The sequence below is a fragment of the Microcebus murinus genome, unplaced genomic scaffold, assembly GCF_040939455.1.
Source record: "Microcebus murinus isolate Inina unplaced genomic scaffold, M.murinus_Inina_mat1.0 scaf019_hap2_Mmur4.0, whole genome shotgun sequence".
Taxonomy (NCBI): Eukaryota; Metazoa; Chordata; class Mammalia; order Primates; family Cheirogaleidae; genus Microcebus; species Microcebus murinus.
The window spans coordinates 309,669-335,606 of NW_027438965.1; the positions used below are offsets into that span (position 1 = coordinate 309,669).

General features: G+C 63.6%; 7 non-coding genes across 7 annotated transcripts; all 7 read right to left on the reverse strand.

Moving 5' to 3' along the window:
- Positions 1 to 1,134: 1,134 nt before the first annotated feature.
- On the reverse strand, positions 1,135 to 1,253 carry LOC142867643 (5S ribosomal RNA). Its single transcript, XR_012916997.1, has one exon. It is a non-coding gene; the product is annotated as a 5S ribosomal RNA (ribosomal RNA).
- Positions 1,254 to 4,781: 3,528 nt separating this feature from the next.
- Positions 4,782 to 4,900, reverse strand: LOC142867644 (5S ribosomal RNA). The gene has a single exon (XR_012916998.1). It is a non-coding gene; the product is annotated as a 5S ribosomal RNA (ribosomal RNA).
- Positions 4,901 to 8,434: 3,534 nt separating this feature from the next.
- LOC142867645 (5S ribosomal RNA) lies at positions 8,435 to 8,553 on the reverse strand. Its single transcript, XR_012916999.1, has one exon. It is a non-coding gene; the product is annotated as a 5S ribosomal RNA (ribosomal RNA).
- A 3,535-nt stretch (positions 8,554 to 12,088) lies between these two features.
- Positions 12,089 to 12,207, reverse strand: LOC142867646 (5S ribosomal RNA). Its single transcript, XR_012917000.1, has one exon. It is a non-coding gene; the product is annotated as a 5S ribosomal RNA (ribosomal RNA).
- A 3,543-nt stretch (positions 12,208 to 15,750) lies between these two features.
- LOC142867647 (5S ribosomal RNA) lies at positions 15,751 to 15,869 on the reverse strand. The gene has a single exon (XR_012917001.1). It is a non-coding gene; the product is annotated as a 5S ribosomal RNA (ribosomal RNA).
- Positions 15,870 to 19,398: 3,529 nt separating this feature from the next.
- On the reverse strand, positions 19,399 to 19,517 carry LOC142867703 (5S ribosomal RNA). Its single transcript, XR_012917061.1, has one exon. It is a non-coding gene; the product is annotated as a 5S ribosomal RNA (ribosomal RNA).
- A 3,517-nt stretch (positions 19,518 to 23,034) lies between these two features.
- On the reverse strand, positions 23,035 to 23,153 carry LOC142867648 (5S ribosomal RNA). Its single transcript, XR_012917002.1, has one exon. It is a non-coding gene; the product is annotated as a 5S ribosomal RNA (ribosomal RNA).
- Positions 23,154 to 25,938: the final 2,785 nt, after the last annotated feature.

The window sequence follows — 25,938 nt, forward strand, 5'->3', positions numbered from 1 at the left end:
GACAGGCCGGGCGGGAAGGAGTCAGTCAGGCAGGGGCCGAGGATGAGACGGGCTGGGTAAGGGTTAGGGTTAGAGTCAGGGCACAAGTCACAATCGCAAAGACCTGGAAGCGACCCGAGTGCCCATCGACCCACGAGTGCGTAAATGAAATGTGGCGCGTGGACACCACGGAGTGCTATTCAGCTAGGAGGAGCAGCGGTGAGAGGGCACCTCTCGTGGTTCTCCTGGCCAGAGCTGGAACCCGTTCCAGTAAGCCAGGTAGCCCAAGAATGGACACACGAGCACCACGTGCTCGCGCTCACCAGCAAATGGGTACGAACCGATGGACACCTAAGTGGACACAGAGGAATCACCTTCATCGGGTGGGTGTCGGGCGGGTGGGGGGAGGGGATGGGCATACACCTCCATTAGGAACGGGGTGGGTGCGCACCGACTGGGGGATGGGCGCACTTGAGGCTCTGACCCGAGGGGGGAGGCTGGGAGAGGGCAACGTACCCGACCTTAACATTGGTACCCCCACAATACGCTGGAACAACATCAGAGGTAAATGAATAAGAACACAGGGGGGAGGGGGGCACGGGCAACACATGTCACCTTAATACTTGGACTCCCATCATCTGCTTGAAAAGAGAGAGAAAAGAAAATGCAATCATAGAGATAAGAGACACTTTTTAAACATAATGAATCCGAAGAGAAAAGTAAAAGGAGGCCTGTGGAGCAGGTCTGGGTGTGACTCCGGATCCCCCAACATCAGGTGCCACCACCAAAGATTCCTACGTGTAGCCCATAGAACCCCAAAAGCAACGGGACGAGTTCTGGTCACATACTCCCTCAAAATGACATCCTGGCCTTCTTCTGGAACTCCCTCCCCTCTCAGACTCTCAAGGTTTCCTCCAGCGTGTCGGTTCCCACAGAGCAGACCTTTGGTCTGAGACCTGACAGTCCAGAAGCCACGCATGCTGCCGCGTGACGGCGGTGTCGCGGCTTGGGACAAGAGGAGGCCCCACGGTGCGGGCTGGGGCGCCAGGCACCGCGGCGGGCGCTGAGGGTGGGGGTGACCCCCACCCCGGGCCGCCGACTCGCTCCCAGAAAGGGGACAGAACAAGAGGCAAAACAAAAAAAAAAAAAAGAAGAAGCCTACGGCACCCGGTATTCCCAGGCGGTCTCCCATCCAAGTACTAACCAGGCCCGACCCTGCTTAGCTTCCGAGACCAGACGAGATCGGGCGCGTTCAGGGTGGTGTGGCCCTAGACGGCGGAGGGCGCCCCTGCCCCGCTCAAGAAGCCGAGCCTCTCTGCGCTTCCCCGCCGCCTCCTCCCCCCGCCCCAGGCCCCGCGCCGGCGCTGACCCGCACCGGGCCGGGCCTGTTGAGTTCACCGGCCGGGTCCGGCGGGCTCCGAGGGACGGGGGTGACAGGCGGGGCGGGGCGGGCAGGGAGCGGCGGGCCGGGGTGGGGGGCTGTCTCTCTATACACACACACACACACACACACACACACTCACACTCACTCACTCACACTCACACAAGATGCGCCTCCACGGCTGGACTCGCCAAGGTGGAGACCTTCCAGCCCCCTTCCTCTCCTCGCCTGGCCCACCCCCAGCTCGTGGCCGCCGCCGCCGCCGCCGCCGCCGCCGCCGCCGCCGATTGCGCACGCGCGGGTCGCCCGCCCTTTGACCCCAGGCAGGGGCCGCCATCCCCGACAACCCCTTTCAGCTGTGCCCCCCACCCTGTGGGTGGGCTGCCGCCTATTCCCCCGGGCCCGGGCTGGGGCACAGCGCATGGGGGAGGGGAGCGAGTGTATGGGGCGTCTCTCTCTCTCTCTAGGGATGTGTCCCATGGGTGGGGTGGCGTGGTTTGTGGGGCGCTGAAGAAATCAGTCCCCTCCATCTCCTACCTCTGGAAAACGCCCAAGCCCTTGGAGAACTGCCGGCAACGCGACCGTGGGGGCCGGGACCCTCCTCTGTGTCCTCCTGTGGCCCAGTCCAAGGGGCCTGGGCCTGGCCGGGGCTGCATTGGACCCCGACCACCCTGGCGTGTGGACTCGCTAAAAATCGGCGATTAGATATTGGATTCCAGCTTCATTGAGGTCATTTCACTAATGAGTGCACCGGAAAGAGTTTCCTAATCCATCTGTGAGGGTGGCAACTGAAAGAGAATTTTAAAGCTGACAGAATAGGCGAGGAAAGGCATAGGAGATTTCCACACCCAGTAAGGAAGCCTTTCCCGAAATGGAAGAAAGAAACGAGCAAACAGAAACACCGGTAGCCCGCCAGGATCAGAGTCTGCCCCCGAGAGAAAGTACCCTGACCAGGTTCACCCGTGGGTGGGTGGCGAGCTAGCGGCATTCAGAAGAGCGAGGCCCGCAGTCTGTGCAGAAGACACCTGCACTCGGGTGTGTGTGGCGGCACGATTCACAAGCAGCTCCAGATGTTAAGCCAAGGAGAAGCCAGGGAGTTCCCAACGCCCCAGGTGTCCTCAGCCCACGACTGGCTGCTGGGGGAATGCGAAGCCCGGCTCCTTGTCTCAGAGCCCTTGTCTCAGAGCGGGACAACCAGGAGGTGTGACGTACACCCCGGGGTTCCCAGGAGGATCAGGCTGAAGCTGGGACTTGGCCTGAAAGTGTCCCCTCGCATGGCCACCCCCTTCCCCTTCCTGCTCCTCTACTCCTGGTGCCCCTCCATCCAGGGGCCAGACCTTAAAGAGTCACCCGCAAGAGAATCCTGGTCCCAAAGGAGCCTTCTGGGGGACCCGTGCTGAGAGAGGTTGTGGGCATGGCCCGCTGGGGCTCTGCCCGACCCAGGGCTGAGAGATGCAACCTCCCAGCTCTGGGTCCCTGCAGGGGAAGCGTTGGCAAGCACAGGGCCAGTCCTCCAAAGGCCCAGGTGCAGGGAGCCCAGGCCAAGCAGCCTGTGGAAGAAGCCACCCCGGGAACACGACTGCAGGCCACGGCCCTTCCCACCTCCTCCTCCTCCTCCTCCTGCTCCTCCACACCCCCCGACCTCCCACCCCCCCACCCCACCCCCCGACATGGCGCAGGGCTCAGAGACACCTCAGACACTTGCTACCCAAAGTGCAAAGGGCATCAGTTGCTCCTCCAAACCCCCCCCCTGCCCAGCAGACCGCGTTGTCCAGCCAGCCCCCGGGCCTCCCTGGGGTGCCCAGCACAAAAGTGCAGACAACCACCGGACCCTCAATCTCAGTTTTCGGATGTTTTTGCCACTCTAAGGACCCGCAGGCCAGCTGGGCCTTCTGGCAGGACAGAGAGCCCCGGAATCCGACGTGGAGAGCTGGGTGTACGTCCCCACGAGGAGGCGGTCCCCACCTCCGCGGCTCTCCCCTTGCGGGGGGGAAAAGCAGCCACGGGGCCTCAGAGAAGACACCAGGCTGGGCGCCCGCCCCACAGTGGGGGCACGTCCCCCGCAGGCCACTTAGCGCCGGCCGCCGGCCGGCGGACGGTTGGGTGGCGCGAGACGCTGCGGCCGCCCTGCTACCGGGTTCCTGGGAGGGCGTCCTGGAACCAGCGTCCACACCAAGCCCTTGGAAGGCCCAGGCGACGGAGGAGCCCCGTCAGGCAGGGGCCGAGGACGGTGACGGCCCCGGGCGGGGAGGAGCGTGTCAGGCAGGGGCAGAGGACGGTGACAGGTGACAGGCCGGGCGGGAAGGAGTCAGTCAGGCAGGGGCCGAGGATGAGACGGGCTGGGTAAGGGTTAGGGTTAGAGTCAGGGCACAAGTCACAATCGCAAAGACCTGGAAGCGACCCGAGTGCCCATCGACCCACGAGTGCGTAAATGAAATGTGGCGCGTGGACACCACGGAGTGCTATTCAGCTAGGAGGAGCAGCGGTGAGAGGGCACCTCTCGTGGTTCTCCTGGCCAGAGCTGGAACCCGTTCCAGTAAGCCAGGTAGCCCAAGAATGGACACACGAGCACCACGTGCTCGCGCTCACCAGCAAATGGGTACGAACCGATGGACACCTAAGTGGACACAGAGGAATCACCTTCATCGGGTGGGTGTCGGGCGGGTGGGGGGAGGGGATGGGCATACACCTCCATTAGGAACGGGGTGGGTGCGCACCGACTGGGGGATGGGCGCACTTGAGGCTCTGACCCGAGGGGGGAGGCTGGGAGAGGGCAACGTACCCGACCTTAACATTGGTACCCCCACAATACGCTGGAACAACATCAGAGGTAAATGAATAAGAACACAGGGGGGAGGGGGGCACGGGCAACACATGTCACCTTAATACTTGGACTCCCATCATCTGCTTGAAAAGAGAGAGAAAAGAAAATGCAATCATAGAGATAAGAGACACTTTTTAAACATAATGAATCCGAAGAGAAAAGTAAAAGGAGGCCTGTGGAGCAGGTCTGGGTGTGACTCCGGATCCCCCAACATCAGGTGCCACCACCAAAGATTCCTACGTGTAGCCCATAGAACCCCAAAAGCAACGGGACGAGTTCTGGTCACATACTCCCTCAAAATGACATCCTGGCCTTCTTCTGGAACTCCCTCCCCTCTCAGACTCTCAAGGTTTCCTCCAGCGTGTCGGTTCCCACAGAGCAGACCTTTGGTCTGAGACCTGACAGTCCAGAAGCCACGCATGCTGCCGCGTGACGGCGGTGTCGCGGCTTGGGACAAGAGGAGGCCCCACGGTGCGGGCTGGGGCGCCAGGCACCGCGGCGGGCGCTGAGGGTGGGGGTGACCCCCACCCCGGGCCGCCGACTCGCTCCCAGAAAGGGGACAGAACAAGAGGCAAAACAAAAAAAAAAAAAAGAAGAAGCCTACGGCACCCGGTATTCCCAGGCGGTCTCCCATCCAAGTACTAACCAGGCCCGACCCTGCTTAGCTTCCGAGACCAGACGAGATCGGGCGCGTTCAGGGTGGTGTGGCCCTAGACGGCGGAGGGCGCCCCTGCCCCGCTCAAGAAGCCGAGCCTCTCTGCGCTTCCCCGCCGCCTCCTCCCCCCGCCCCAGGCCCCGCGCCGGCGCTGACCCGCACCGGGCCGGGCCTGTTGAGTTCACCGGCCGGGTCCGGCGGGCTCCGAGGGACGGGGGTGACAGGCGGGGCGGGGCGGGCAGGGAGCGGCGGGCCGGGGTGGGGGGCTGTCTCTCTATACACACACACACACACACACACACACACTCACACTCACTCACTCACACTCACACAAGATGCGCCTCCACGGCTGGACTCGCCAAGGTGGAGACCTTCCAGCCCCCTTCCTCTCCTCGCCTGGCCCACCCCCAGCTCGTGGCCGCCGCCGCCGCCGCCGCCGCCGCCGCCGCCGCCGCCGCCGATTGCGCACGCGCGGGTCGCCCGCCCTTTGACCCCAGGCAGGGGCCGCCATCCCCGACAACCCCTTTCAGCTGTGCCCCCCACCCTGTGGGTGGGCTGCCGCCTATTCCCCCGGGCCCGGGCTGGGGCACAGCGCATGGGGGAGGGGAGCGAGTGTATGGGGCGTCTCTCTCTCTCTCTAGGGATGTGTCCCATGGGTGGGGTGGCGTGGTTTGTGGGGCGCTGAAGAAATCAGTCCCCTCCATCTCCTACCTCTGGAAAACGCCCAAGCCCTTGGAGAACTGCCGGCAACGCGACCGTGGGGGCCGGGACCCTCCTCTGTGTCCTCCTGTGGCCCAGTCCAAGGGGCCTGGGCCTGGCCGGGGCTGCATTGGACCCCGACCACCCTGGCGTGTGGACTCGCTAAAAATCGGCGATTAGATATTGGATTCCAGCTTCATTGAGGTCATTTCACTAATGAGTGCACCGGAAAGAGTTTCCTAATCCATCTGTGAGGGTGGCAACTGAAAGAGAATTTTAAAGCTGACAGAATAGGCGAGGAAAGGCATAGGAGATTTCCACACCCAGTAAGGAAGCCTTTCCCGAAATGGAAGAAAGAAACGAGCAAACAGAAACACCGGTAGCCCGCCAGGATGAGAGTCTGCCCCCGAGAGAAAGTACCCTGACCAGGTTCACCCGTGGGTGGGTGGCGAGCTAGCGGCATTCAGAAGAGCGAGGCCCGCAGTCTGTGCAGAAGACACCTGCACTCGGGTGTGTGTGGCGGCACGATTCACAAGCAGCTCCAGATGTTAAGCCAAGGAGAAGCCAGGGAGTTCCCAACGCCCCAGGTGTCCTCAGCCCACGACTGGCTGCTGGGGGAATGCGAAGCCCGGCTCCTTGTCTCAGAGCCCTTGTCTCAGAGCGGGACAACCAGGAGGTGTGACGTACACCCCGGGGTTCCCAGGAGGATCAGGCTGAAGCTGGGACTTGGCCTGAAAGTGTCCCCTCGCATGGCCACCCCCTTCCCCTTCCTGCTCCTCTACTCCTGGTGCCCCTCCATCCAGGGGCCAGACCTTAAAGAGTCACCCGCAAGAGAATCCTGGTCCCAAAGGAGCCTTCTGGGGGACCCGTGCTGAGAGAGGTTGTGGGCATGGCCCGCTGGGGCTCTGCCCGACCCAGGGCTGAGAGATGCAACCTCCCAGCTCTGGGTCCCTGCAGGGGAAGCGTTGGCAAGCACAGGGCCAGTCCTCCAAAGGCCCAGGTGCAGGGAGCCCAGGCCAAGCAGCCTGTGGAAGAAGCCACCCCGGGAACACGACTGCAGGCCACGGCCCTTCCCACCTCCTCCTCCTCCTCCTCCTGCTCCTCCACACCCCCCGACCTCCCACCCCCCCACCCCACCCCCCGACATGGCGCAGGGCTCAGAGACACCTCAGACACTTGCTACCCAAAGTGCAAAGGGCATCAGTTGCTCCTCCAAACCCCCCCCCTGCCCAGCAGACCGCGTTGTCCAGCCAGCCCCCGGGCCTCCCTGGGGTGCCCAGCACAAAAGTGCAGACAACCACCGGACCCTCAATCTCAGTTTTCGGATGTTTTTGCCACTCTAAGGACCCGCAGGCCAGCTGGGCCTTCTGGCAGGACAGAGAGCCCCGGAATCCGACGTGGAGAGCTGGGTGTACGTCCCCACGAGGAGGCGGTCCCCACCTCCGCGGCTCTCCCCTTGCGGGGGGGAAAAGCAGCCACGGGGCCTCAGAGAAGACACCAGGCTGGGCGCCCGCCCCACAGTGGGGGCACGTCCCCCGCAGGCCACTTAGCGCCGGCCGCCGGCCGGCGGACGGTTGGGTGGCGCGAGACGCTGCGGCCGCCCTGCTACCGGGTTCCTGGGAGGGCGTCCTGGAACCAGCGTCCACACCAAGCCCTTGGAAGGCCCAGGCGACGGAGGAGCCCCGTCAGGCAGGGGCCGAGGACGGTGACGGCCCCGGGCGGGGAGGAGCGTGTCAGGCAGGGGCAGAGGACGGTGACAGGTGACAGGCCGGGCGGGAAGGAGTCAGTCAGGCAGGGGCCGAGGAGGAGACGGGCTGGGTAAGGGTTAGGGTTAGAGTCAGGGCACAAGTCACAATCGCAAAGACCTGGAAGCGACCCGAGTGCCCATCGACCCACGAGTGCGTAAATGAAATGTGGCGCGTGGACACCACGGAGTGCTATTCAGCTAGGAGGAGCAGCGGTGAGAGGGCACCTCTCGTGGTTCTCCTGGCCAGAGCTGGAACCCGTTCCAGTAAGCCAGGTAGCCCAAGAATGGACACACGAGCACCACGTGCTCGCGCTCACCAGCAAATGGGTACGAACCGATGGACACCTAAGTGGACACAGAGGAATCACCTTCATCGGGTGGGTGTCGGGCGGGTGGGGGGAGGGGATGGGCATACACCTCCATTAGGAACGGGGTGGGTGCGCACCGACTGGGGGATGGGCGCACTTGAGGCTCTGACCCGAGGGGGGAGGCTGGGAGAGGGCAACGTACCCGACCTTAACATTGGTACCCCCACAATACGCTGGAACAACATCAGAGGTAAATGAATAAGAACACAGGGGGGAGGGGGGCACGGGCAACACATGTCACCTTAATACTTGGACTCCCATCATCTGCTTGAAAAGAGAGAGAAAAGAAAATGCAATCATAGAGATAAGAGACACTTTTTAAACATAATGAATCCGAAGAGAAAAGTAAAAGGAGGCCTGTGGAGCAGGTCTGGGTGTGACTCCGGATCCCCCAACATCAGGTGCCACCACCAAAGATTCCTACGTGTAGCCCATAGAACCCCAAAAGCAACGGGACGAGTTCTGGTCACATACTCCCTCAAAATGACATCCTGGCCTTCTTCTGGAACTCCCTCCCCTCTCAGACTCTCAAGGTTTCCTCCAGCGTGTCGGTTCCCACAGAGCAGACCTTTGGTCTGAGACCTGACAGTCCAGAAGCCACGCATGCTGCCGCGTGACGGCGGTGTCGCGGCTTGGGACAAGAGGAGGCCCCACGGTGCGGGCTGGGGCGCCAGGCACCGCGGCGGGCGCTGAGGGTGGGGGTGACCCCCACCCCGGGCCGCCGACTCGCTCCCAGAAAGGGGACAGAACAAGAGGCAAAACAAAAAAAAAAAAAAGAAGAAGCCTACGGCACCCGGTATTCCCAGGCGGTCTCCCATCCAAGTACTAACCAGGCCCGACCCTGCTTAGCTTCCGAGACCAGACGAGATCGGGCGCGTTCAGGGTGGTGTGGCCCTAGACGGCGGAGGGCGCCCCTGCCCCGCTCAAGAAGCCGAGCCTCTCTGCGCTTCCCCGCCGCCTCCTCCCCCCGCCCCAGGCCCCGCGCCGGCGCTGACCCGCACCGGGCCGGGCCTGTTGAGTTCACCGGCCAGGTCCGGCGGGCTCCGAGGGACGGGGGTGACAGGCGGGGCGGGGCGGGCAGGGAGCGGCGGGCCGGGGTGGGGGGCTGTCTCTCTATACACACACACACACACACACACACACACACACTCACACTCACTCACTCACACTCACACAAGATGCGCCTCCACGGCTGGACTCGCCAAGGTGGAGACCTTCCAGCCCCCTTCCTCTCCTCGCCTGGCCCACCCCCAGCTCGTGGCCGCCGCCGCCGCCGCCGCCGCCGCCGCCGCCGCCGCCGCCGATTGCGCACGCGCGGGTCGCCCGCCCTTTGACCCCAGGCAGGGGCCGCCATCCCCACAACCCCTTTCAGCTGCGCCCCCCACCCTGTGGGTGGGCTGCCGCCTATTCCCCCGGGCCCGGGCTGGGGCACAGCGCATGGGGGAGGGGAGCGAGTGTATGGGGCGTCTCTCTCTCTCTCTAGGGATGTGTCCCATGGGTGGGGTGGCGTGGTTTGTGGGGCGCTGAAGAAATCAGTCCCCTCCATCTCCTACCTCTGGAAAACGCCCAAGCCCTTGGAGAACTGCCGGCAACGCGACCGTGGGGGCCGGGACCCTCCTCTGGGTCCTCCTGTGGCCCAGTCCAAGGGGCCTGGGCCTGGCCGGGGCTGCATTGGACCCCGACCACCCTGGCGTGTGGACTCGCTAAAAATCGGCGATTAGATATTGGATTCCAGCTTCATTGAGGTCATTTCACTAATGAGTGCACCGGAAAGAGTTTCCTAATCCATCTGTGAGGGTGGCAACTGAAAGAGAATTTTAAAGCTGACAGAATAGGCGAGGAAAGGCATAGGAGATTTCCACACCCAGTAAGGAAGCCTTTCCCGAAATGGAAGAAAGAAACGAGCAAACAGAAACACCGGTAGCCCGCCAGGATCAGAGTCTGCCCCCGAGAGAAAGTACCCTGACCAGGTTCACCCGTGGGTGGGTGGCGAGCTAGCGGCATTCAGAAGAGCGAGGCCCGCAGTCTGTGCAGAAGACACCTGCACTCGGGTGTGTGTGGCGGCACGATTCACAAGCAGCTCCAGATGTTAAGCCAAGGAGAAGCCAGGGAGTTCCCAACGCCCCAGGTGTCCTCAGCCCACGACTGGCTGCTGGGGGAATGCGAAGCCCGGCTCCTTGTCTCAGAGCCCTTGTCTCAGAGCGGGACAACCAGGAGGTGTGACGTACACCCCGGGGTTCCCAGGAGGATCAGGCTGAAGCTGGGACTTGGCCTGAAAGTGTCCCCTCGCATGGCCACCCCCTTCCCCTTCCTGCTCCTCTACTCCTGGTGCCCCTCCATCCAGGGGCCAGACCTTAAAGAGTCACCCGCAAGAGAATCCTGGTCCCAAAGGAGCCTTCTGGGGGACCCGTGCTGAGAGAGGTTGTGGGCATGGCCCGCTGGGGCTCTGCCCGACCCAGGGCTGAGAGATGCAACCTCCCAGCTCTGGGTCCCTGCAGGGGAAGCGTTGGCAAGCACAGGGCCAGTCCTCCAAAGGCCCAGGTGCAGGGAGCCCAGGCCAAGCAGCCTGTGGAAGAAGCCACCCCGGGAACACGACTGCAGGCCACGGCCCTTCCCACCTCCTCCTCCTCCTCCTCCTGCTCCTCCACACCCCCCCCCGACCTCCCACCCCCCCACCCCACCCCCCGACATGGCGCAGGGCTCAGAGACACCTCAGACACTTGCTACCCAAAGTGCAAAGGGCATCAGTTGCTCCTCCAAACCCCCCCCCGTGCCCAGCAGACCGCGTTGTCCAGCCAGCCCCCGGGCCTCCCTGGGGTGCCCAGCACAAAAGTGCAGACAACCACCGGACCCTCAATCTCAGTTTTCGGATGTTTTTGCCACTCTAAGGACCCGCAGGCCAGCTGGGCCTTCTGGCAGGACAGAGAGCCCCGGAATCCGACGTGGAGAGCTGGGTGTACGTCCCCACGAGGAGGCGGTCCCCACCTCCGCGGCTCTCCCCTTGCGGGGGGGAAAAGCAGCCACGGGGCCTCAGAGAAGACACCAGGCTGGGCGCCCGCCCCACAGTGGGGGCACGTCCCCCGCAGGCCACTTAGCGCCGGCCGCCGGCCGGCGGACGGTTGGGTGGCGCGAGACGCTGCGGCCGCCCTGCTACCGGGTCCCTGGGAGGGCGTCCTGGAACCAGCGTCCACACCAAGCCCTTGGAAGGCCCAGGCGACGGAGGAGCCCCGTCAGGCAGGGGCCGAGGACGGTGACGGCCCGGGCGGGGAGGAGCGTGTCAGGCAGGGGCAGAGGACGGTGACAGGTGACAGGCCGGGCGGGAAGGAGTCAGTCAGGCAGGGGCCGAGGAGGAGACGGGCTGGGTAAGGGTTAGGGTTAGAGTCAGGGCACAAGTCACAATCGCAAAGACCTGGAAGCGACCCGAGTGCCCATCGACCCACGAGTGCGTAAATGAAATGTGGCGCGTGGACACCACGGAGTGCTATTCAGCTAGGAGGAGCAGCGGTGAGAGGGCACCTCTCGTGGTTCTCCTGGCCAGAGCTGGAACCCGTTCCAGTAAGCCAGGTAGCCCAAGAATGGACACACGAGCACCACGTGCTCGCGCTCACCAGCAAATGGGTACGAACCGATGGACACCTAAGTGGACACAGAGGAATCACCTTCATCGGGTGGGTGTCGGGCGGGTGGGGGGAGGGGATGGGCATACACCTCCATTAGGAACGGGGTGGGTGCGCACCGACTGGGGGATGGGCGCACTTGAGGCTCTGACCCGAGGGGGGAGGCTGGGAGAGGGCAACGTACCCGACCTTAACATTGGTACCCCCACAATACGCTGGAACAACATCAGAGGTAAATGAATAAGAACACAGGGGGGAGGGGGGCACGGGCAACACATGTCACCTTAATACTTGGACTCCCATCATCTGCTTGAAAAGAGAGAGAAAAGAAAATGCAATCATAGAGATAAGAGACACTTTTTAAACATAATGAATCCGAAGAGAAAAGTAAAAGGAGGCCTGTGGAGCAGGTCTGGGTGTGACTCCGGATCCCCCAACATCAGGTGCCACCACCAAAGATTCCTACGTGTAGCCCATAGAACCCCAAAAGCAACGGGACGAGTTCTGGTCACATACTCCCTCAAAATGACATCCTGGCCTTCTGGAACTCCCTCCCCTCTCAGACTCTCAAGGTTTCCTCCAGCGTGTCGGTTCCCACAGAGCAGACCTTTGGTCTGAGACCTGACAGTCCAGAAGCCACGCATGCTGCCGCGTGACGGCGGTGTCGCGGCTTGGGACAAGAGGAGGCCCCACGGTGCGGGCTGGGGCGCCAGGCACCGCGGCGGGCGCTGAGGGTGGGGGTGACCCCACCCCGGGCCGCCGACTCGCTCCCAGAAAGGGGACAGAACAAGAGGCAAAACAAAAAAAAAAAAAGAAGAAGCCTACGGCACCCGGTATTCCCAGGCGGTCTCCCATCCAAGTACTAACCAGGCCCGACCCTGCTTAGCTTCCGAGACCAGACGAGATCGGGCGCGTTCAGGGTGGTGTGGCCCTAGACGGCGGAGGGCGCCCCTGCCCCGCTCAAGAAGCCGAGCCTCTCTGCGCTTCCCCGCCGCCTCCTCCCCCCGCCCCAGGCCCCGCGCCGGCGCTGACCCGCACCGGGCCGGGCCTGTTGAGTTCACCGGCCGGGTCCGGCGGGCTCCGAGGGACGGGGGTGACAGGCGGGGCGGGGCGGGGCGGGGCGGGGCGGGCAGGGAGCGGCGGGCCGGGGTGGGGGGCTGTCTCTCTATACACACACACACACACACACACACACACACACTCACACTCACACTCACTCACTCACACTCACACAAGATGCGCCTCCACGGCTGGACTCGCCAAGGTGGAGACCTTCCAGCCCCCTTCCTCTCCTCGCCTGGCCCACCCCCAGCTCGTGGCCGCCGCCGCCGCCGCCGCCGCCGCCGATTGCGCACGCGCGGGTCGCCCGCCCTTTGACCCCAGGCAGGGGCCGCCATCCCCGACAACCCCTTTCAGCTGCGCCCCCCACCCTGTGGGTGGGCTGCCGCCTATTCCCCCGGGCCCGGGCTGGGGCACAGCGCATGGGGGAGGGGAGCGAGTGTATGGGGCGTCTCTCTCTCTCTCTAGGGATGTGTCCCATGGGTGGGGTGGCGTGGTTTGTGGGGCGCTGAAGAAATCAGTCCCCTCCATCTCCTACCTCTGGAAAACGCCCAAGCCCTTGGAGAACTGCCGGCAACGCGACCGTGGGGGCCGGGACCCTCCTCTGTGTCCTCCTGTGGCCCAGTCCAAGGGGCCTGGGCCTGGCCGGGGCTGCATTGGACCCCGACCACCCTGGCGTGTGGACTCGCTAAAAATCGGCGATTAGATATTGGATTCCAGCTTCATTGAGGTCATTTCACTAATGAGTGCACCGGAAAGAGTTTCCTAATCCATCTGTGAGGGTGGCAACTGAAAGAGAATTTTAAAGCTGACAGAATAGGCGAGGAAAGGCATAGGAGATTTCCACACCCAGTAAGGAAGCCTTTCCCGAAATGGAAGAAAGAAACGAGCAAACAGAAACACCGGTAGCCCGCCAGGATCAGAGTCTGCCCCCGAGAGAAAGTACCCTGACCAGGTTCACCCGTGGGTGGGTGGCGAGCTAGCGGCATTCAGAAGAGCGAGGCCCGCAGTCTGTGCAGAAGACACCTGCACTCGGGTGTGTGTGGCGGCACGATTCACAAGCAGCTCCAGATGTTAAGCCAAGGAGAAGCCAGGGAGTTCCCAACGCCCCAGGTGTCCTCAGCCCACGACTGGCTGCTGGGGGAATGCGAAGCCCGGCTCCTTGTCTCAGAGCCCTTGTCTCAGAGCGGGACAACCAGGAGGTGTGACGTACACCCCGGGGTTCCCAGGAGGATCAGGCTGAAGCTGGGACTTGGCCTGAAAGTGTCCCCTCGCATGGCCACCCCCTTCCCCTTCCTGCTCCTCTACTCCTGGTGCCCCTCCATCCAGGGGCCAGACCTTAAAGAGTCACCCGCAAGAGAATCCTGGTCCCAAAGGAGCCTTCTGGGGGACCCGTGCTGAGAGAGGTTGTGGGCATGGCCCGCTGGGGCTCTGCCCGACCCAGGGCTGAGAGATGCAACCTCCCAGCTCTGGGTCCCTGCAGGGGAAGCGTTGGCAAGCACAGGGCCAGTCCTCCAAAGGCCCAGGTGCAGGGAGCCCAGGCCAAGCAGCCTGTGGAAGAAGCCACCCCGGGAACACGACTGCAGGCCACGGCCCTTCCCACCTCCTCCTCCTCCTCCTCCTGCTCCTCCACCCCCCCCCGACCTCCCACCCCCCCACCCCACCCCCCGACATGGCGCAGGGCTCAGAGACACCTCAGACACTTGCTACCCAAAGTGCAAAGGGCATCAGTTGCTCCTCCAAACCCCCCCCCTGCCCAGCAGACCGCGTTGTCCAGCCAGCCCCCGGGCCTCCCTGGGGTGCCCAGCACAAAAGTGCAGACAACCACCGGACCCTCAATCTCAGTTTTCGGATGTTTTTGCCACTCTAAGGACCCGCAGGCCAGCTGGGCCTTCTGGCAGGACAGAGAGCCCCGGAATCCGACGTGGAGAGCTGGGTGTACGTCCCCACGAGGAGGCGGTCCCCACCTCCGCGGCTCTCCCCTTGCGGGGGGGAAAAGCAGCCACGGGGCCTCAGAGAAGACACCAGGCTGGGCGCCCGCCCCACAGTGGGGGCACGTCCCCCGCAGGCCACTTAGCGCCGGCCGCCGGCCGGCGGACGGTTGGGTGGCGCGAGACGCTGCGGCCGCCCTGCTACCGGGTTCCTGGGAGGGCGTCCTGGAACCAGCGTCCACACCAAGCCCTTGGAAGGCCCAGGCGACGGAGGAGCCCCGTCAGGCAGGGGCCGAGGACGGTGACGGCCCGGGCGGGGAGGAGCGTGTCAGGCAGGGGCAGAGGACGGTGACAGGTGACAGGCCGGGCGGGAAGGAGTCAGTCAGGCAGGGGCCGAGGAGGAGACGGGCTGGGTAAGGGTTAGGGTTAGAGTCAGGGCACAAGTCACAATCGCAAAGACCTGGAAGCGACCCGAGTGCCCATCGACCCACGAGTGCGTAAATGAAATGTGGCGCGTGGACACCACGGAGTGCTATTCAGCTAGGAGGAGCAGCGGTGAGAGGGCACCTCTCGTGGTTCTCCTGGCCAGAGCTGGAACCCGTTCCAGTAAGCCAGGTAGCCCAAGAATGGACACACGAGCACCACGTGCTCGCGCTCACCAGCAAATGGGTACGAACCGATGGACACCTAAGTGGACACAGAGGAATCACCTTCATCGGGTGGGTGTCGGGCGGGTGGGGGGAGGGGATGGGCATACACCTCCATTAGGAACGGGGTGGGTGCGCACCGACTGGGGGATGGGCGCACTTGAGGCTCTGACCCGAGGGGGGAGGCTGGGAGAGGGCAACGTACCCGACCTTAACATTGGTACCCCCACAATACGCTGGAACAACATCAGAGGTAAATGAATAAGAACACAGGGGGGAGGGGGGCACGGGCAACACATGTCACCTTAATACTTGGACTCCCATCATCTGCTTGAAAAGAGAGAGAAAAGAAAATGCAATCATAGAGATAAGAGACACTTTTTAAACATAATGAATCCGAAGAGAAAAGTAAAAGGAGGCCTGTGGAGCAGGTCTGGGTGTGACTCCGGATCCCCCAACATCAGGTGCCACCACCAAAGATTCCTACGTGTAGCCCATAGAACCCCAAAAGCAACGGGACGAGTTCTGGTCACATACTCCCTCAAAATGACATCCTGGCCTTCTTCTGGAACTCCCTCCCCTCTCAGACTCTCAAGGTTTCCTCCAGCGTGTCGGTTCCCACAGAGCAGACCTTTGGTCTGAGACCTGACAGTCCAGAAGCCACGCATGCTGCCGCGTGACGGCGGTGTCGCGGCTTGGGACAAGAGGAGGCCCCACGGTGCGGGCTGGGGCGCCAGGCACCGCGGCGGGCGCTGAGGGTGGGGGTGACCCCACCCCGGGCCGCCGACTCGCTCCCAGAAAGGGGACAGAACAAGAGGCAAAACAAAAAAAAAAAAAAGAAGAAGCCTACGGCACCCGGTATTCCCAGGCGGTCTCCCATCCAAGTACTAACCAGGCCCGACCCTGCTTAGCTTCCGAGACCAGACGAGATCGGGCGCGTTCAGGGTGGTGTGGCCCTAGACGGCGGAGGGCGCCCCTGCCCCGCTCAAGAAGCCGAGCCTCTCTGCGCTTCCCCGCCGCCTCCTCCCCCCGCCCCAGGCCCCGCGCCGGCGCTGACCCGCACCGGGCCGGGCCTGTTGAGTTCACCGGCCGGGTCCGGCGGGCTCCGAGGGACGGGGGTGACAGGCGGGGCGGGGCGGGGCGGGCAGAGAGCGGCGGGCCGGGGTGGGGGGCTGTCTCTCTATACACACACACACACACACACACACACACACACTCACACTCACACTCACTCACTCACACTCACACAAGATGCGCCTCCACGGCTGGACTCGCCAAGGTGGAGACCTTCCAGCCCCCTTCCTCTCCTCGCCTGGCCCACCCCCAGCTCCTGGCCGGCCGCCGCCGCCGCCGCCGATTGCGCACGCGCGGGTCGCCCGCCCTTTGACCCCAGGCAGGGGCCGCCCTCCCCGACAACCCCTTTCAGCTGGGCCCCCCACCCTGTGGGTGGGCTGCCGCCTATTCCCCCGGGCCCGGGCTGGGGCACAGCGCATGGGGGAGGGGAGCGAGTGTATGGGGCGTCTCTCTCTCTCTCTAGGGATGTGTCCCATGGGTGGGGTGGCGTGGTTTGTGGGGCGCTGAAGAAATCAGTCCCCTCCATCTCCTACCTCTGGAAAACGCCCAAGCCCTTGGAGAACTGCCGGCAACGCGACCGTGGGGGCCGGGACCCTCCTCTGTGTCCTCCTGTGGCCCAGTCCAAGGGGCCTGGGCCTGGCCGGGGCTGCATTGGACCCCGACCACCCTGGCGTGTGGACTCGCTAAAAATCGGCGATTAGATATTGGATTCCAGCTTCATTGAGGTCATTTCACTAATGAGTGCACCGGAAAGAGTTTCCTAATCCATCTGTGAGGGTGGCAACTGAAAGAGAATTTTAAAGCTGACAGAATAGGCGAGGAAAGGCATAGGAGATTTCCACACCCAGTAAGGAAGCCTTTCCCGAAATGGAAGAAAGAAACGAGCAAACAGAAACACCGGTAGCCCGCCAGGATCAGAGTCTGCCCCCGAGAGAAAGTACCCTGACCAGGTTCACCCGTGGGTGGGTGGCGAGCTAGCGGCATTCAGAAGAGCGAGGCCCGCAGTCTGTGCAGAAGACACCTGCACTCGGGTGTGTGTGGCGGCACGATTCACAAGCAGCTCCAGATGTTAAGCCAAGGAGAAGCCAGGGAGTTCCCAACGCCCCAGGTGTCCTCAGCCCACGACTGGCTGCTGGGGGAATGCGAAGCCCGGCTCCTTGTCTCAGAGCCCTTGTCTCAGAGCGGGACAACCAGGAGGTGTGACGTACACCCCGGGGTTCCCAGGAGGATCAGGCTGAAGCTGGGACTTGGCCTGAAAGTGTCCCCTCGCATGGCCACCCCCTTCCCCTTCCTGCTCCTCTACTCCTGGTGCCCCTCCATCCAGGGGCCAGACCTTAAAGAGTCACCCGCAAGAGAATCCTGGTCCCAAAGGAGCCTTCTGGGGGACCCGTGCTGAGAGAGGTTGTGGGCATGGCCCGCTGGGGCTCTGCCCGACCCAGGGCTGAGAGATGCAACCTCCCAGCTCTGGGTCCCTGCAGGGGAAGCGTTGGCAAGCACAGGGCCAGTCCTCCAAAGGCCCAGGTGCAGGGAGCCCAGGCCAAGCAGCCTGTGGAAGAAGCCACCCCGGGAACACGACTGCAGGCCACGGCCCTTCCCACCTCCTCCTCCTCCTCCTCCTGCTCCTCCACCCCCCCCCGACCTCCCACCCCCCCACCCCACCCCCCGACATGGCGCAGGGCTCAGAGACACCTCAGACACTTGCTACCCAAAGTGCAAAGGGCATCAGTTGCTCCTCCAAACCCCCCCCCTGCCCAGCAGACCGCGTTGTCCAGCCAGCCCCCGGGCCTCCCTGGGGTGCCCAGCACAAAAGTGCAGACAACCACCGGACCCTCAATCTCAGTTTTCGGATGTTTTTGCCACTCTAAGGACCCGCAGGCCAGCTGGGCCTTCTGGCAGGACAGAGAGCCCCGGAATCCGACGTGGAGAGCTGGGTGTACGTCCCCACGAGGAGGCGGTCCCCACCTCCGCGGCTCTCCCCTTGCGGGGGGGAAAAGCAGCCACGGGGCCTCAGAGAAGACACCAGGCTGGGCGCCCGCCCCACAGTGGGGGCACGTCCCCCGCAGGCCACTTAGCGCCGGCCGCCGGCCGGCGGACGGTTGGGTGGCGCGAGACGCTGCGGCCGCCCTGCTACCGGGTTCCTGGGAGGGCGTCCTGGAACCAGCGTCCACACCAAGCCCTTGGAAGGCCCAGGCGACGGAGGAGCCCCGTCAGGCAGGGGCCGAGGACGGTGACGGCCCGGGCGGGGAGGAGCGTGTCAGGCAGGGGCAGAGGACGGTGACAGGTGACAGGCCGGGCGGGAAGGAGTCAGTCAGGCAGGGGCCGAGGAGGAGACGGGCTGGGTAAGGGTTAGGGTTAGAGTCAGGGCACAAGTCACAATCGCAAAGACCTGGAAGCGACCCGAGTGCCCATCGACCCACGAGTGCGTAAATGAAATGTGGCGCGTGGACACCACGGAGTGCTATTCAGCTAGGAGGAGCAGCGGTGAGAGGGCACCTCTCGTGGTTCTCCTGGCCAGAGCTGGAACCCGTTCCAGTAAGCCAGGTAGCCCAAGAATGGACACACGAGCACCACGTGCTCGCGCTCACCAGCAAATGGGTACGAACCGATGGACACCTAAGTGGACACAGAGGAATCACCTTCATCGGGTGGGTGTCGGGCGGGTGGGGGGAGGGGATGGGCATACACCTCCATTAGGAACGGGGTGGGTGCGCACCGACTGGGGGATGGGCGCACTTGAGGCTCTGACCCGAGGGGGGAGGCTGGGAGAGGGCAACGTACCCGACCTTAACATTGGTACCCCCACAATACGCTGGAACAACATCAGAGGTAAATGAATAAGAACACAGGGGGGAGGGGGGCACGGGCAACACATGTCACCTTAATACTTGGACTCCCATCATCTGCTTGAAAAGAGAGAGAAAAGAAAATGCAATCATAGAGATAAGAGACACTTTTTAAACATAATGAATCCGAAGAGAAAAGTAAAAGGAGGCCTGTGGAGCAGGTCTGGGTGTGACTCCGGATCCCCCAACATCAGGTGCCACCACCAAAGATTCCTACGTGTAGCCCATAGAACCCCAAAAGCAACGGGACGAGTTCTGGTCACATACTCCCTCAAAATGACATCCTGGCCTTCTTCTGGAACTCCCTCCCCTCTCAGACTCTCAAGGTTTCCTCCAGCGTGTCGGTTCCCACAGAGCAGACCTTTGGTCTGAGACCTGACAGTCCAGAAGCCACGCATGCTGCCGCGTGACGGCGGTGTCGCGGCTTGGGACAAGAGGAGGCCCCACGGTGCGGGCTGGGGCGCCAGGCACCGCGGCGGGCGCTGAGGGTGGGGGTGACCCCCACCCCGGGCCGCCGACTCGCTCCCAGAAAGGGGACAGAACAAGAGGCAAAACAAAAAAAAAAAAAAGAAGAAGCCTACGGCACCCGGTATTCCCAGGCGGTCTCCCATCCAAGTACTAACCAGGCCCGACCCTGCTTAGCTTCCGAGACCAGACGAGATCGGGCGCGTTCAGGGTGGTGTGGCCCCTGCCCCGCTCAAGAAGCCGAGCCTCTCTGCGCTTCCCCGCCGCCTCCTCCCCCCGCCCCAGGCCCCGCGCCGGCGCTGACCCGCACCGGGCCGGGCCTGTTGAGTTCACCGGCCGGGTCCGGCGGGCTCCGAGGGACGGGGGTGACAGGCGGGGCGGGGCGGGGCGGGGCGGGGCGGGCAGGGAGCGGCGGGCCGGGGTGGGGGGCTGTCTCTCTATACACACACACACACACACACACACACACACACTCACACTCACTCACTCACACTCACACAAGATGCGCCTCCACGGCTGGACTCGCCAAGGTGGAGACCTTCCAGCCCCCTTCCTCTCCTCGCCTGGCCCACCCCCAGCTCGTGGCCGCCGCCGCCGCCGCCGCCGATTGCGCACGCGCGGGTCGCCTGCCCTTTGACCCCAGGCAGGGTCCGCCATCCCCGACAACCCCTTTCAGCTGCGCCCCCCACCCTGTGGGTGGGCTGCCGCCTATTCCCCCGGGCCCGGGCTGGGGCACAGCGCATGGGGGAGGGGAGCGAGTGTATGGGGCGTCTCTCTCTCTCTCTAGGGATGTGTCCCATGGGTGGGGTGGCGTGGTTTGTGGGGCGCTGAAGAAATCAGTCCCCTCCATCTCCTACCTCTGGAAAACGCCCAAGCCCTTGGAGAACTGCCGGCAACGCGACCGTGGGGGCCGGGACCCTCCTCTGTGTCCTCCTGTGGCCCAGTCCAAGGGGCCTGGGCCTGGCCGGGGCTGCATTGGACCCCGACCACCCTGGCGTGTGGACTCGCTAAAAATCGGCGATTAGATATTGGATTCCAGCTTCATTGAGGTCATTTCACTAATGAGTGCACCGGAAAGAGTTTCCTAATCCATCTGTGAGGGTGGCAACTGAAAGAGAATTTTAAAGCTGACAGAATAGGCGAGGAAAGGCATAGGAGATTTCCACACCCAGTAAGGAAGCCTTTCCCGAAATGGAAGAAAGAAACGAGCAAACAGAAACACCGGTAGCCCGCCAGGATCAGAGTCTGCCCCCGAGAGAAAGTACCCTGACCAGGTTCACCCGTGGGTGGGTGGCGAGCTAGCGGCATTCAGAAGAGCGAGGCCCGCAGTCTGTGCAGAAGACACCTGCACTCGGGTGTGTGTGGCGGCACGATTCACAAGCAGCTCCAGATGTTAAGCCAAGGAGAAGCCAGGGAGTTCCCAACGCCCCAGGTGTCCTCAGCCCACGACTGGCTGCTGGGGGAATGCGAAGCCCGGCTCCTTGTCTCAGAGCCCTTGTCTCAGAGCGGGACAACCAGGAGGTGTGACGTACACCCCGGGGTTCCCAGGAGGATCAGGCTGAAGCTGGGACTTGGCCTGAAAGTGTCCCCTCGCATGGCCACCCCCTTCCCCTTCCTGCTCCTCTACTCCTGGTGCCCCTCCATCCAGGGGCCAGACCTTAAAGAGTCACCCGCAAGAGAATCCTGGTCCCAAAGGAGCCTTCTGGGGGACCCGTGCTGAGAGAGGTTGTGGGCATGGCCCGCTGGGGCTCTGCCCGACCCAGGGCTGAGAGATGCAACCTCCCAGCTCTGGGTCCCTGCAGGGGAAGCGTTGGCAAGCACAGGGCCAGTCCTCCAAAGGCCCAGGTGCAGGGAGCCCAGGCCAAGCAGCCTGTGGAAGAAGCCACCCCGGGAACACGACTGCAGGCCACGGCCCTTCCCACCTCCTCCTCCTCCTCCTCCTGCTCCTCCACACCCCCCCCCGACCTCCCACCCCCCCACCCCACCCCCCGACATGGCGCAGGGCTCAGAGACACCTCAGACACTTGCTACCCAAAGTGCAAAGGGCATCAGTTGCTCCTCCAAACCCCCCCCCCGTGCCCAGCAGACCGCGTTGTCCAGCCAGCCCCCGGGCCTCCCTGGGGTGCCCAGCACAAAAGTGCAGACAACCACCGGACCCTCAATCTCAGTTTTCGGATGTTTTTGCCACTCTAAGGACCCGCAGGCCAGCTGGGCCTTCTGGCAGGACAGAGAGCCCCGGAATCCGACGTGGAGAGCTGGGTGTACGTCCCCACGAGGAGGCGGTCCCCACCTCCGCGGCTCTCCCCTTGCGGGGGGGAAAAGCAGCCACGGGGCCTCAGAGAAGACACCAGGCTGGGCGCCCGCCCCACAGTGGGGGCACGTCCCCCGCAGGCCACTTAGCGCCGGCCGCCGGCCGGCGGACGGTTGGGTGGCGCGAGACGCTGCGGCCGCCCTGCTACCGGGTCCCTGGGAGGGCGTCCTGGAACCAGCGTCCACACCAAGCCCTTGGAAGGCCCAGGCGACGGAGGAGCCCCGTCAGGCAGGGGCCGAGGACGGTGACGGCCCGGGCGGGGAGGAGCGTGTCAGGCAGGGGCAGAGGACGGTGACAGGTGACAGGCCGGGCGGGAAGGAGTCAGTCAGGCAGGGGCCGAGGAGGAGACGGGCTGGGTAAGGGTTAGGGTTAGAGTCAGGGCACAAGTCACAATCGCAAAGACCTGGAAGCGACCCGAGTGCCCATCGACCCACGAGTGCGTAAATGAAATGTGGCGCGTGGACACCACGGAGTGCTATTCAGCTAGGAGGAGCAGCGGTGAGAGGGCACCTCTCGTGGTTCTCCTGGCCAGAGCTGGAACCCGTTCCAGTAAGCCAGGTAGCCCAAGAATGGACACACGAGCACCACGTGCTCGCGCTCACCAGCAAATGGGTACGAACCGATGGACACCTAAGTGGACACAGAGGAATCACCTTCATCGGGTGGGTGTCGGGCGGGTGGGGGGAGGGGATGGGCATACACCTCCATTAGGAACGGGGTGGGTGCGCACCGACTGGGGGATGGGCGCACTTGAGGCTCTGACCCGAGGGGGGAGGCTGGGAGAGGGCAACGTACCCGACCTTAACATTGGTACCCCCACAATACGCTGGAACAACATCAGAGGTAAATGAATAAGAACACAGGGGGGAGGGGGGCACGGGCAACACATGTCACCTTAATACTTGGACTCCCATCATCTGCTTGAAAAGAGAGAGAAAAGAAAATGCAATCATAGAGATAAGAGACACTTTTTAAACATAATGAATCCGAAGAGAAAAGTAAAAGGAGGCCTGTGGAGCAGGTCTGGGTGTGACTCCGGATCCCCCAACATCAGGTGCCACCACCAAAGATTCCTACGTGTAGCCCATAGAACCCCAAAAGCAACGGGACGAGTTCTGGTCACATACTCCCTCAAAATGACATCCTGGCCTTCTTCTGGAACTCCCTCCCCTCTCAGACTCTCAAGGTTTCCTCCAGCGTGTCGGTTCCCACAGAGCAGACCTTTGGTCTGAGACCTGACAGTCCAGAAGCCACGCATGCTGCCGCGTGACGGCGGTGTCGCGGCTTGGGACAAGAGGAGGCCCCACGGTGCGGGCTGGGGCGCCAGGCACCGCGGCGGGCGCTGAGGGTGGGGGTGACCCCCACCCCGGGCCGCCGACTCGCTCCCAGAAAGGGGACAGAACAAGAGGCAAAACAAAAAAAAAAAAAAGAAGAAGCCTACGGCACCCGGTATTCCCAGGCGGTCTCCCATCCAAGTACTAACCAGGCCCGACCCTGCTTAGCTTCCGAGACCAGACGAGATCGGGCGCGTTCAGGGTGGTGTGGCCCTAGACGGCGGAGGGCGCCCCTGCCCCGCTCAAGAAGCCGAGCCTCTCTGCGCTTCCCCGCCGCCTCCTCCCCCCGCCCCAGGCCCCGCGCCGGCGCTGACCCGCACCGGGCCGGGCCTGTTGAGTTCACCGGCCGGGTCCGGCGGGCTCCGAGGGACGGGGGTGACAGGCGGGGCGGGGCGGGCAGGGAGCGGCGGGCCGGGGTGGGGGGCTGTCTCTCTATACACACACACACACACACACACACACACTCACACTCACTCACTCACACTCACACAAGATGCGCCTCCACGGCTGGACTCGCCAAGGTGGAGACCTTCCAGCCCCCTTCCTCTCCTCGCCTGGCCCACCCCCAGCTCGTGGCCGCCGCCGCCGCCGCTGCCGCCGCCGCCGCCGATTGCGCACGCGCGGGTCGCCCGCCCTTTGACCGCAGGCAGGGGCCGCCATCCCCGACAACCCCTTTCAGCTGTGCCCCCCACCCTGTGGGTGGGCTGCCGCCTATTCCCCCGGGCCCGGGCTGGGGCACAGCGCATGGGGGAGGGGAGCGAGTGTATGGGGCGTCTCTCTCTCTCTCTAGGGATGTGTCCCATGGGTGGGGTGGCGTGGTTTGTGGGGCGCTGAAGAAATCAGTCCCCTCCATCTCCTACCTCTGGAAAACGCCCAAGCCCTTGGAGAACTGCCGGCAACGCGACCGTGGGGGCCGGGACCCTCCTCTGTGTCCTCCTGTGGCCCAGTCCAAGGGGCCTGGGCCTGGCCGGGGCTGCATTGGACCCCGACCACCCTGGCGTGTGGACTCGCTAAAAATCGGCGATTAGATATTGGATTCCAGCTTCATTGAGGTCATTTCACTAATGAGTGCACCGGAAAGAGTTTCCTAATCCATCTGTGAGGGTGGCAACTGAAAGAGAATTTTAAAGCTGACAGAATAGGCGAGGAAAGGCATAGGAGATTTCCACACCCAGTAAGGAAGCCTTTCCCGAAATGGAAGAAAGAAACGAGCAAACAGAAACACCGGTAGCCCGCCAGGATCAGAGTCTGCCCCCGAGAGAAAGTACCCTGACCAGGTTCACCCGTGGGTGGGTGGCGAGCTAGCGGCATTCAGAAGAGCGAGGCCCGCAGTCTGTGCAGAAGACACCTGCACTCGGGTGTGTGTGGCGGCACGATTCACAAGCAGCTCCAGATGTTAAGCCAAGGAGAAGCCAGGGAGTTCCCAACGCCCCAGGTGTCCTCAGCCCACGACTGGCTGCTGGGGGAATGCGAAGCCCGGCTCCTTGTCTCAGAGCCCTTGTCTCAGAGCGGGACAACCAGGAGGTGTGACGTACACCCCGGGGTTCCCAGGAGGATCAGGCTGAAGCTGGGACTTGGCCTGAAAGTGTCCCCTCGCATGGCCACCCCCTTCCCCTTCCTGCTCCTCTACTCCTGGTGCCCCTCCATCCAGGGGCCAGACCTTAAAGAGTCACCCGCAAGAGAATCCTGGTCCCAAAGGAGCCTTCTGGGGGACCCGTGCTGAGAGAGGTTGTGGGCATGGCCCGCTGGGGCTCTGCCCGACCCAGGGCTGAGAGATGCAACCTCCCAGCTCTGGGTCCCTGCAGGGGAAGCGTTGGCAAGCACAGGGCCAGTCCTCCAAAGGCCCAGGTGCAGGGAGCCCAGGCCAAGCAGCCTGTGGAAGAAGCCACCCCGGGAACACGACTGCAGGCCACGGCCCTTCCCACCTCCTCCTCCTCCTCCTCCTGCTCCTCCACCCCCCCCCGACCTCCCACCCCCCCACCCCACCCCCCGACATGGCGCAGGGCTCAGAGACACCTCAGACACTTGCTACCCAAAGTGCAAAGGGCATCAGTTGCTCCTCCAAACCCCCCCCCTGCCCAGCAGACCGCGTTGTCCAGCCAGCCCCCGGGCCTCCCTGGGGTGCCCAGCACAAAAGTGCAGACAACCACCGGACCCTCAATCTCAGTTTTCGGATGTTTTTGCCACTCTAAGGACCCGCAGGCCAGCTGGGCCTTCTGGCAGGACAGAGAGCCCCGGAATCCGACGTGGAGAGCTGGGTGTACGTCCCCACGAGGAGGCGGTCCCCACCTCCGCGGCTCTCCCCTTGCGGGGGGGAAAAGCAGCCACGGGGCCTCAGAGAAGACACCAGGCTGGGCGCCCGCCCCACAGTGGGGGCACGTCCCCCGCAGGCCACTTAGCGCCGGCCGCCGGCCGGCGGACGGTTGGGTGGCGCGAGACGCTGCGGCCGCCCTGCTACCGGGTTCCTGGGAGGGCGTCCTGGAACCAGCGTCCACACCAAGCCCTTGGAAGGCCCAGGCGACGGAGGAGCCCCGTCAGGCAGGGGCCGAGGACGGTGACGGCCCGGGCGGGGAGGAGCGTGTCAGGCAGGGGCAGAGGACGGTGACAGGTGACAGGCCGGGCGGGAAGGAGTCAGTCAGGCAGGGGCCGAGGAGGAGACGGGCTGGGTAAGGGTTAGGGTTAGAGTCAGGGCACAAGTCACAATCGCAAAGACCTGGAAGCGACCCGAGTGCCCATCGACCCACGAGTGCGTAAATGAAATGTGGCGCGTGGACACCACGGAGTGCTATTCAGCTAGGAGGAGCAGCGGTGAGAGGGCACCTCTCGTGGTTCTCCTGGCCAGAGCTGGAACCCGTTCCAGTAAGCCAGGTAGCCCAAGAATGGACACACGAGCACCACGTGCTCGCGCTCACCAGCAAATGGGTACGAACCGATGGACACCTAAGTGGACACAGAGGAATCACCTTCATCGGGTGGGTGTCGGGCGGGTGGGGGGAGGGGATGG